This window comes from Oncorhynchus mykiss, chromosome 15 (genome assembly GCF_057628025.1).
Source record: "Oncorhynchus mykiss isolate SJ-2025 chromosome 15, ASM5762802v1, whole genome shotgun sequence".
NCBI lineage: Eukaryota > Metazoa > Chordata > Actinopteri > Salmoniformes > Salmonidae > Oncorhynchus > Oncorhynchus mykiss.
In genome coordinates, this window is record NC_143036.1 from 38,909,049 (window position 1) to 38,921,414 (window position 12,366).

Sequence of the window (12,366 nt, forward strand, 5' to 3'; positions counted from 1 at the left end):
GACAGAGGGTTTGCTTATCGGGGATCCACGGGGACAATGAATATTTCACTCCAGAGAATACTGAATAACTCTTACCTACAGTACCTACTACATAACACTACCTTATGAGCCCAACCGACAACCACATAAATACTCGCCTACTAAACACACAATGAATAATTCACTCCAGAGAATAGTGTCTGAGACCTCAAACCTCCATCTCCAGGGAAGCTTAGAAGAAGTACAACTTCCCTTTTCTCAAGGACCATCACAACATGCCAACCATGGATACCACTTCCTCCTCCGTCATCCTCACCCAATCAACGAATGCATGACCACACATATATGAGACCATAGAGTCTAAAACGTCCCTTTCTCAAGTACCATAACAACATGCCATGCCACCCATAGATGCCACTTCCACTTAGTCTTCCTTCTCATCCATTCAATGCATGTAGCAAAGCCCTCTGTCTAAGCTCCAGCCTGGATCTAAATCAGCCTGGGAGGACGGCTCTAAAGCCATTAGCTCTTATTTATGCTACCAGGAAGATTCCAAGCCATTGAGCATCCTCAATACTCTGACACACAGCTCCAAGGGGAGAATCCAGAGTTTCTCAGAAACTATGGTTACACCCAATAGAGGATGTTTTAAATTACTGTCTGAGGGGAATTGTCTGAGATTAAATTAAATGGGAAAAAAGGTAAAGAAGGGTGAAAAACGGTTTTACATCATGATGACTTAAGTACGAACATGGGAATGGGCTTTTCTGTCTGTGTCCCAAATGGCACCCAATTCCCTATATAGTGCACTACCTCTGACCAGAGCCTTATGGATCCTGGTCAAAGGTAGTGCAGTATAAAGGGAATAGGTGTCATTTGAGACGCAGCCATTCAGTCCTATGCCTATGAACTGAACAAATGCCCTTTGCTGTCCAATAAGAAACAACCTCGTTAAATTCCCAGGCCAGCAAGTACCTCAGGGACACAAAGACACACTGTGTGAACCCGATAGCAGAATAAAGTGGTTATTTATTACGGTCACTGTTACCATTTTTATCAATGCCTGACTTTTGCAAAGAGCAAAAAGAGAAGTCAAGGATTCTAATTTCTCACCGAATGTGCCCGTTGAAAGTGAAAGGCTAGCCACACACACACAGACTTTTCCTTGAACTTTAATAAGACACACAGGAGGAGGCTCAGAATCTGATTTGCGACAGCCTGAACCACTCACAGGCAGCCTAATCCTCCAGCTCCAAGCTCAATATTCTAGCCTGTCGGGGACTGCAATCAACATGCCAGCAAGCTAACAAACAAGTAGACTCGTACTAGACCTACACTCCCAAAGCTTCCTTATCCCCATTGAAGATCATGCACGAATATACCAAAAAGCAGATGTTTAGGAATAGACAATCATTGTCTTAAAGGTAGCCTAGCTAGAGTTGGTCTTTATGTAAGGCCAGCCTGTTTGGCTGCAGTGGGCTTCTCAAGGTAGCCTGGTTTAACCACACTGAATGTTGCACTCATCATGTTCAGCCTGGTTTAACCAGGCTGGCATCCTGTGTAGGGCCTCCAGCCTCCTTCAGCATCCTTGCCTATACTGCAGTGGGTTAAATATGGTCAGTCTCTCATCTTAATCATTACATTTAGCTCCATACAATAACTATAAAACATATAAGCAGCAAAGCAGTAAAAATAAAATATATATAAAAATATATTAATCATTACAAGCAATCAGTAATGTACTGTACTCTACTGATCTATACGCTCATTTTACTGTGCTCTATGGTACTGTACTGTGCTGTACTTTGATGTCCAAACTTCTGAAACATAGACGATCTGGATGAACCAAATTTAGTCTTGGAGCTCATTAAAATAATAGCCCGTGTGTAGTGTTTTAATGATACAGAAATACCAGGTTTAGTATCACGATACTCGATACCAAAACGATACCATGGCAACAAAAGTCACAGAATAGCACTTGATTCAGACAGATAAACTCAGCTATTGCCCTGTTCAATCATTGGACATCTTTTGAGTTCAATATCATTACATTTGACATTTTGTACATTTTTCAGAGACAACCATGCAGTGTTGTAGTACTCGAGACCAGTCTCGGTCACATATTGAGTGTCTCGGTCTAGTCTCTGTGTTGAATACATTTTTACTCGGCCTTGACTCGCTCTTGGACAATGAGGACCAGCCGAGACAAGCGGAGTAAAAACTTCAATTATCAGCTCCCATTGTCAGCGTATAAAACCGCTTTGCCAGGCCAAATATCCACACTCCTTTCAAGACACATTTCGCCTATCGAAACCTGGGCTTCCTACTTTACCCGTAAAATGACTGTCCTTTACTTTAGTTGAAAAATATCCTCAAACGCTTGTCAGAACTTCCTTCATTTGCTGGTAAGGAAAAGTGGGGGAAATTATTTGAAGTTGCACACTCACTATTAGTAAGGGGAGACCGGTGGAAGTTGTAACATATTTTGTATTTTTATCTATTATAGACACATTTGGGTTAGTGATCATTTGTAGGTGCTCTTTATTTTTTCACCATTCTAAATGACGTGAGGCAGAGATAAAAAAAATGTAGGTCGATTCAACTGTAGGCTACTAATAAGAGCAGATGCATACGGCCTATGTGCACTGTCCATCCAGTCAGGGTAAACTAATTGGTAGCGTTATGTATTTATATTCCATTTGTGTGTCAGGAGAAAATGTGAATGTGATCAAATTTGGTTTATATTCAAAATTGGGCTGGCTAAGCTGCCTATACGTTTCCAATCCAAAACTAATAACTGGAAGCAATCAATCAACATAATAGTGATGACAGATGTGAGATAATGTTTTATAAGGCCTACAGTTGCATAGGCCTGCATGATGCAAACATGCATAAAACAAGCTCAGCCACGTGAGTTCTATTGGGTAGAGGAAATCCCTGTCCTAATTTAGTCTAAATATAATTAATATGAACAAGTATAAGGTTGCTGCAGTTTGACAGAGTTTTGTCCAGTTTTTTTTTCAACCATGTGACCTGATTAGAAAAATATGAAAAATATATATAAAACCTTTTTACAACTTATTAATCACTGTCATACCTTAAAGGATCCAGAGTTTTAACCTAACCGGGTTAACAGAAAAGGAAAAACTTGGGCCCAGGAAGTAAAAATTGCCCCACCACTCTGGGTCCTATGGTACCACCAGTCTGCTTGCAGTTGTCAGTTATGGTCAGGTATGTGGATGATCAGGGCTTTATTCAGTAACGTTTCTTTGGCTACTTTGATGTTTCAAGTGGGTGAGATGCACAGTCTGTGTTTTACTTCATGGAGAAACTTGTTGTTTAAACCTACAATGGCGCAGCTGTAATGGAATGTATCTGCTATTTGTATTTACAGCTAAGTCCCCTCCTGTTCCCTGATTAAGAGGTGATGACCACTCCACTCCACTACCATTGTCAACTCTCTCCTGACATGAACTGAAGCCAAGTCTCATGTGCCCGCTCATCCACTGGCGCATTGAATGTTTCCTTTCCAAGCACTGTGAGCACCCCTATAAATGTTCTCTCATTACTGTGGGTAGAGTTAATCACAGTCACATACACAAACACATTATTACATATCAATGATTTTACTCCTTGCTTGGACTAACTCATTCTTAGGTCTTTTGTATAACTGTGTAGTGTTATTGTTTGTCTTCCCAGTCAAATCCTGTCCTGCACTGAAGTCAAGCTTCTGAACACCTCAACTCATGCCTCATACCCTCATTCAATCACTGCTGTGATCCCTATCAAAAACGGTGTAAGTAGCCCTCTCATTCCCATTCCCCATAATATTGTACTATAAATGTATTTCTTAAATGCTTTAGGTTAAAATAATTACCCTTTGAAACACTTTTGACATCTCCGTGCGTTCCGCGCCTATACCGTGGATCTTCCATCCTCCTCAATTGTTCAAGTCACCAGCCTCCACTGTTAGGCAACAAAAAAAAAGAAGCCACAGAACACCCACTAATAATTACATTATTTTATCAAACTAGTTTAACTTGACTTTTTGCAGTAATCACTGATCTGGGTTTCAAGTCTTTCTTTGAAAAACGTGTTTAACCAGAACCATACACAATGCACATCTACTAATAATGACCAAGCTCTTGTAGCAGATTAATGCATTATAGAAAATGAGCATGGGCCTCATAAACAATCTGTCAAGCACAAGCCCACTTGCTAATGAGTGGCCAGCTTAATCTTTCAACTTTAAGTCTAGCCAACTTGGATCTATATTAGCTAGTAGAACAGTTGAGCTGTTATGAACACACCTGTTTAAACTGTTGAGTCTTTCCACCTGTTTGAACAGCATGCTAGCCTGCTCACTTTGTTGAGATCAGGGGTGTCAAACATATACATTTAATTGTGCGTTGGGAGGGGAACAAACTCAATATACCTTAAACTGTGTAGAAATGATTATGGACTTACATTCATACTGTTTCTTGACTGTCCAGCTCACTAATAATCACAAGACAGCCAGGGAGCATAAAACCTTTTAAAAGCGATGTATAGAGAAAAAGAATTTGCACATTTTGGACGGTGATGAAAAATAAAACACATTTTCAGTGCAACCGCATTGAAGACCGAACAGCTGGTTTAGATGTTGAAATCAAGTGGTCTACCTACCTCTATAAAAATATGCGCGTTGCCAATTCCTTATATAAATCTTTTTAAGCTCATTACAAGTGTATACAAATATACTGTTTAGTATTGTCTGCTCTGCAAGCAATTTTAGGAGTTAATAAGACATAAAGAGGGTATCATTAGAGAGGTAAAGTTTTCCTATATTACAGTAAAATAATGTCTCGATGTGTTTTGGTGTTTATATGAGCGATTCTGTTGGACCAAACCATGTTTGGTTTGGGACTGCTTTTTATCAGAGCGCAAAAGTCAATCTACAGTGTATGTTGAGTGGCAGGGGAGGGGAGGGGCTTGGTGTGTGTGGGAAGGTGCACAATGCACAGCACAGAAAGAGCAAGGGAGAAGAGACCAAAGAGACAACTTGAGAACAAGCCATAAATGCACAAAAAAAAAAAAGAAATACTTGCGATTCAGGCATATGAAAATTCTCGCTACAAAAAAATCTGTTTCAATTAACTCGATATATCGCCCAGCCCTAGCTGAGACTCAGTCCAATTCCGTTACCGTGAAATTACCCTCACAATCAATCAATCAATATGGTTTAACCAGGCTAGTCTCTAGGACCTGCAGCATGCAGCACTCCCCCTCCTCATTGGACATCTGATCTCACAGGGGGCAACAGCTGACCCTCTCTGACCCAGCCATGACACCATACAGTCCTGCAACACTGCAACAGCTGGGACCAGACACTGGCAATGTCTCTCTGTGTCACACACAGATGTGGAAATGTCCTTCACTGTATGTAGTACTGTACACACATCACACCTCTGTGGCAATGTCGCTCACACAGCGGCATTGCCACAAAGGTGTGGACACAGACAGAGACGAACAAACACACACACACAAACACAGAGAAATAGCCTAGCCTAAACATCCAAGATATTCATGAACAACATTCAGTGAAGGATTTGTTTTCCATGGAGAATAGTGTTGAGCCATTCACCATTACCTCATCAGGTGAAACCCTACACCTGTCCTGTCTCTAGTGAATGGAGGTCTGTGACTGTGTGTTGTAATCATTAATAGGTCATGGAAGGGAAGGGAAGGGGAACGATGGACAGATTGCAGGCAGCTGTCAACAGCGATAGCGTCAGTAAAGAGCATTCCAAGAACAAGAATCCCATAGGCCACAGCTGGACATCTAATCACTCCTCCAACACAACATAGTAAACGGATACCGAAATCATCAGCCACACAATGTCAAACTCCAAATAAGACTAGAATATCTGTATAGATATGGTATGGTCTTATTTTGAACACACACACACACACAGGCCACACTCTCATTGCCAAACAGAGACACACAACCTCACCAGCATAACAACGATGAACATATACGCTAGATAGCAACACACTGCCGCTCAAACTGCCAGCTATGAGTGGAGTCCTCTGTTTATGACAACACTACTGATGTACTGTGTGTGTGTGTGTGTGTGTGTGTGTGTATGTGTATGTGTGTGTGTGTGTGTGTGTGTGTGTGTGTGTGTGTGTGTGTGTGTGTGTGTGTGTGTACTCAGCCCAAATTGATTAGTAAAAGAGCTTCACATCCATCAAGTCTACCCACTCCCTAGCCAGCCACTGCTCCAGCCCCTGCTCCAGCCCATTTTTCAATTCAACTTCTCTGCATCCCAAATGGGACCATATTCCCTATTTAGTGCACTACTTTTAACCAGGGACCATAGTCAATAGTAGTGCCTAATATCGGAGATAGTATGATTTTTGGGAAGCACTCTTTGTGTCTGAGTCACTGTTGTTGCTGCGGTTGCTGCTGCAGAACACCTCTGTGGATGGGGGGAGGGAGACAAACCATAATAATGACAGACTGGCTAGGCCTAGACATTGCACATGCTCAGCTACTGTATAACTAACTAGCTAACAACACCATGTGTAAATGTCTACTACTGAATCTGTGACATAAGACATGCATCAAAAGTGACAAGTTGACAACACTAATCACATCCTTAACTAGTGTTTCTACAGAAAGGTGCAGTTCAAGTCAAGTGTCCTTCCATCCACATTGTAAGCAGTTAACCAAACACATTAAAGACATCTCATCTCAGACTCCTGGTGTCAACCTTAATCCACTATAACCTTTTTTTGTGATCAAGTTTACACTTTTTTGAGTGACAGGACAAACAAAAAAAACCAAACCAACAGACATTACACAAATACATATTTATCCACCCCACAATATGTTAATATTCTCTGATTTTGCACCATGCAGTCGAGAGATTGACAATTCAGTCAAGAGATTGAGAGTTCATAGCCTAGCAGGCATAACCTGACAGGATTTGAGCTCTCCAATGCTCATCTGATCCTACATCATCTGCCAAGATGCCTTAGCCTGTATTTCAAATTTTATTGGTCACATACACATATTTAGCAGATGTTATTGCGGTTGTTTGCGTCTGCAAACTTGATGATTGAGTTGGAGGCGTGCGTGGCCACGTAGTCATGGGTAAACAGGGAGTACAAGAGGGGGCTGAGCATGCACCCTTGTGGAACCCATGTGTTGAGGATCAGTGAAGTGGAGGTGTTGTTTCCTACCTTCACCACCTGGGGGTGGCCCATCAGGAAGTCCAGGACCCAGTTGCACAGGGCCGGGTTCAGACCCAGGGCCCCGAGCTTAATGAAGAACTTGGAGGGTACTACGGCATTGAAGGATGAGCTATAGTCCACGATCAGCATTCTTCCATAGGTATTCCTCTTGAACAGATGGGATAGGGCAGTGTGCAGTGTGATGGCAATGGCATCGTCTGTGGATATATTGGGGCGGTATGCAAATTAAAGTGGGTCTAGGGTGCCAGGTAGGTTAGAGGTGATATGATCCTTAACTAGCCTCTCAAAGCACTTCATGATGATAGAAGTGAGTACTACGGGGCAATAGTCATTTAGTTCAGTTGCCTTTGCTTTTGTGGGTACAGGAACAATGGTGGACATCTTGAAGCAAGTGAGGACAGCAGACTGGGATAGGGAGAGATTGAATATGTCCGTAAACATTCCAGCCAGCTGGTCTGCGCAAGCTCTGAAGACCCGGCTAGGGATGCCGTTTGGGCCGGCAGCATTGCGAGGGTTAACACGCTTAAATGTCTTACTCACGTCAGCCACGGAGAACAAGAGCCCACAGTCCTTGGGAGCGGGACGCGTCGTTGGCACAGTGTTATCCTCAAAGCAGGCGAAGAAGGTGTTTAGCTTGTCCAGGAGTAAGATGTCGGTGTCCGTGATGTCGCTGCCTGCGCATGTGTGTGCCTGTGTGTGTGCGTGCGTATGTGCGTGTTTGTTTGTTGCTCTGCCAAAATGCCCTGGCCCTGTAGAACACCTCAGTGGAAAATAAGAGGGCGGTAGGGTTCAGCAGCGCCCAAATTAAAAGTACTGGTAAGAGGGCAGAGGACACACACACACACGTGTTTGGGTAAGCAAAGTCTAAAGGTTCACACTTAGAGTTTTGTGTGTTGTTGGTTGAGACTTGAGAGGGTGCGTGTGTCCCATTATGAGAATAGTTCTCTTCTTGTCAAGTTTCCTTCAGAATCACAGCCCTTCTGTGTCCTTGTGGGGAATCTTCACAAGGCAGTCGTAATAAAAGCATTAGCCTTTCTTCCCATTAAGCCAGGGGTTACTGCATTGTGTTCATTTAGTCATATAACATTACTCTAATAGCCAGTGGTGTCTCTCTCTCACACACACACGCACGCAAACACACACACATTTTAGTGTCAACTGCAATCAGAGCTGGAGGATAATCCTGTTTCAGTCCTCTCCACACTCCTTTTCCCAATGTGTTAGAATGTCAAGGCCAGGGTTTTTCTTCTAGTGATTCTCATAATAACATAATCATAACTTTTCCTTGGCCTTCCAGACTATTTTCATTTACCTTTAACTTTGACAAGTGGAAAAGGAGCCCCCGAAAAGTGCCCTGTCATGCCATAATAATGATTCCCCATACGTAATATGGTACTAAGGACCAAGTTATCAATTATAGGCCTCTAGGATATTGGTTCTGACTTAGGAGGAGAAATGAGGAAAAAGAGCCAAAACCAAAACCCTTTCCTGGCTCTTTCTCAATTGTTTTTCCTTAATTCCTTGTGTCCTCCTTCTCAAAATGCCTTAGAGGACAAGGTCCAAGGGGCGGGACCTGGACAATTGAAAAGACAATTGAGAAAGAAATAGAGGCGGATAGAGCGGTGGCGATGGAAATTCAATATCAGACAAGAAGCCACACTGCATCACATGAACTGTCTTGTGTGTGACTTCGGTCGCCAGTTGTACGGTGTTTTCTCCGATACATTGGTGCGGCTGGCTTCTAGGTTAAGCGAGCAGTCTGTCAATAAGCAGTGCGGATTGGCAGGGGTGTGTTTCGGAGGACGCATGGCTCTCGACCTTCACCTCTCCCGAGTCCGTACAGGAGTTGCAGCGATGAGACAAGACTGTAACTATCAATTGGACATCACGAAATTGGGGAGAATAAGGGGTAAACAAATATATAATAATAAAAACATATTTTAAAAAATAACTATCTTTTATGTGATGACAACAGGTAAGATTTTTCAGTTAGGGTAGGCCTAGTTCCACAGAAGTGATAGCTTCTCCAGATAAACAAGTCTTCCTTTAGTGTGACATTCCAGTTGCGTACCAGAGCAACTCAATAAAATGACCTGCAGGCAGCACAGCATCTTCCTGTTGCTTTGGCTTAGAGATACTGACTGTAGTCGGCCTATGACTAAGGGTTGTTGCTAAACATCAGCTGACAGGCTGTACTTAGGGCTCTGAGTGACAAAATGTTAACAAGACAGGTTGTAGGCTAATAGCAAGGCTGTGTCTAGACTTGACAGTTTATGCAGCTTTAGTATTCTGATCATAGAATTACGAATGAGTCATGCCTCTACACCTACATTAAATGTGTCTACCGTGTGTCCGGATTCCTTTACCCACGCTATATTCAAATGTCAATATGCATTCTACAAACGGTGGAATAGGCTAAATATGAAAACACAACAACTACTGACGGCAGTAGCTAACTACTGTAGCTAACAAGCCAGCTAACCTCTGTAGCTAGCCAGCAAGCTAGCAAGCAACGCTAAAGGATTGCAAACGGGTTAGCATAACTCTAGCCAAACAAAAAAGTGTTTTCTAATTATTATGAGGCCAACAAACACGTTCCTCACACACTAGGAATGTGTTTTCTGGAGAATTGTGAGAAGAGTACTGATGACGTCTCCCACTGTACGCACTTTCGGCAGCCTGGTTGCGTCCAGACTAAGGAGAAATTCATACACAATGCATCCCTGACCACCTCCTGAAGTGGTAAGCCAGATCTGAACACAATCTGACCACAAAACTATTTTTGTGCGTCTAGACCTGTCTTTTCAATGCGATCTTTGTATTCTGATAGCAGATGTTGCATGTAAGTGTCAAGTGTAGACACGACCTAAGAGAGAAGATGCAGAGTTGTTGGTCATGAATTAACAAGTTTCATTCAGCAACAAACCTCTGAAAGATTTCCAAGCAGGACCAATTAACACATTCCACAGGCTTGCTGTGAGGGAGAGAGAATTGGCCATGGCCCTGCTGAGGATTCATCATAACTTACTGATTACTGGGCAGCCAGGGGCCAAAGATAGAGAAAGGGGGCCAGGCCGGGACAATGGCTTTAATTTACTAGGACCAGTAGGGGGGCAGGAGGGGGGCAGGGGCGAGGGGGTCTATGCACCCGGGCCCTCCACTAGTTATCCCATTACACAGTGTGTACACACCACACAGGATGTGAATACGGGTGAACTGTATCGTTCTCTCTGCCTGAAAATGGACATCAAGGGACTTTCCAGTTTCCACATAATTGAGCATATGTGCCACTGGCTGAAACAAAGATTCAAATGACGTTAACTAGTTGCTCGGAGTTTCCTTTGAAAAAATTCAGGACAACTGTTAGTTAGTTCCTTTACTTTGTTATAGAGAACATTGCTATCAAACGATGTCATGCTCCCGCATAGATTCCCACAAAGTTGTTTATGAAACTGGGTGCACAGCAGTCTGCACGGTGTGTCCGTGTGTCCAGTGGGGTAAAGTACTTAAGTAAAAATACTTTAAAGTACTACTTAAGTAGTTTTGGGGGGCATCTGTACTTTACCATTTATGTTTTGGATAACTTTTACTTTTACTCCACCACATTCCTAAAGATAATACTGTACTTTTTACCCCATTAATTTTCCCTGACATCCAAAAGTACTCATTACAAATGCTTAGCAGGACAGGAAAATGGTACAAATCAAACACATCAAGAGGACATCCCTGGTCAAACTTTTGACTACTTTTGATACTTAAGTATATTTAAAACCAAATACTTTTGGACTTTTACTCAAGTAGTATTTTACTGGGTGACTTTCACTTTGAGTAATTTTCTTCACTTTTACTCTAGTAAGACAATTGGGTAATTTTCCAGCACTGTGTTTGTGTCCTATTGCAATAAAAAAAAACTGATGAATTTTGTATATCCATATAAATCGATCATTATGGGTGAAGACCATCATGAAAATGAAATAACCGCCATAACTATTTTAATAAAGCAATACCTAGAGGTAACTGCCGAAATAAAGGAAACACCAACATAAAGTGTCTTAATAGGGCGTTGGGCCACCACGATCCAAAACAGTCTCAATGAACCTTGGCATAGATTCTACAAGTGTATGGAAATCTATCGGAGGGATGCAACACCATTCTCTCAATATATGAGAGATAATGTCCTGCTAAGCATTTTAATACATGACCCAAAGCATGATGGGATATTAATTGCTTAATTAACTCAGGAACCACCCGTGTGTGGAAGCACCTGCTTTCAATATACATTGTATCCCTAATTTACATTTCAGTGATTTTATTATTTTGGCAGTTATAGTCAACAAACTTTACCCAAAAGTAGCAAAGTAAAAGTAATCCTGTTTTATATCTGACAGCCGATATAAGGAGAGATGAGAGGAGAAAAAACAAACCAGTTTTCAAATTTTGTGTTGTGGAACAAACAGCTGAGCTGACTGAAGACTGGACAGCCGGACATTCAAAAAGATAAAATGCGCAGTTGGGTATCATGGACTCTTTATAACGTTATGAAACTTTGCTGCTCCTTGTTTCAGAAAGCCTAAGGTTGTTTATACATTTAAGGAAAGGATAAATATTTGCTTGTGTCTAATATATTCTGGTGGCTATGATTGACGGGTCCTTTTACCGGTGTGTGCGTGTATGAGTTCACATATGTTCTCTGTAAGCCAGTATGTCCATTCAGAAAAGTTCCTAAAGTAGCCTGTCTGGACTCTCTCTCTTAAATAAGAATCAAATGCTCCTGGTAAAAGGCCTATTTTCAGTAAAGGCCCTTTCTCACCAAGTCAAATATTTATTTTTTAGAAACAAAGAAAAATAGAACATTCGAGCACCTGTCTTGTTTATGACACCTTTCACACCAATTGCAAAATATTGTTTTGTTGATCAACATACATATTTATCTGAGACACTGCCACTAAAAGGTCTGTGGGTTTGTTGTGTGAATTAATTTATACTATTCTCTATGCCTGTTTTTTACATTTGGAATGCATCAGTGCAGCAAGGTATCAATTTATCCAATGGAATCAAATTATACCAGAGCTAGGATACACGTCGCTCTTGTCATTCAAACTTCCCCGCCGGTTCATTGCCAAAGCTGTGCCCCATTTTATAGCCATT

General features: G+C 41.9%; 1 protein-coding gene and 1 long non-coding RNA gene across 3 annotated transcripts in view; both read right to left on the reverse strand.

Annotated features, from left to right (window-relative positions):
• LOC149977452 (uncharacterized) overlaps window positions 1–12,366 on the reverse strand; it is a 1,012,103-nt gene that overhangs the window by 653,471 nt on the left and 346,266 nt on the right. The window lies entirely within an intron of this gene.
• The window catches only part of LOC110490036 (MAGUK p55 subfamily member 7), a 268,418-nt gene that overhangs the window by 221,500 nt on the left and 34,552 nt on the right, over window positions 1–12,366 (reverse strand). The window contains exon 2 of one of the 2 annotated variants that reach the window (XM_036944342.2): window positions 3,857–3,945. The exons of the other annotated variant lie outside the window; for it this stretch is intronic. The gene's annotated coding sequence lies outside the window, so the exon portion shown is untranslated. The remainder of the gene's footprint in view (window positions 1–3,856; window positions 3,946–12,366) is intronic. 2 annotated transcript variants of the gene reach the window in all.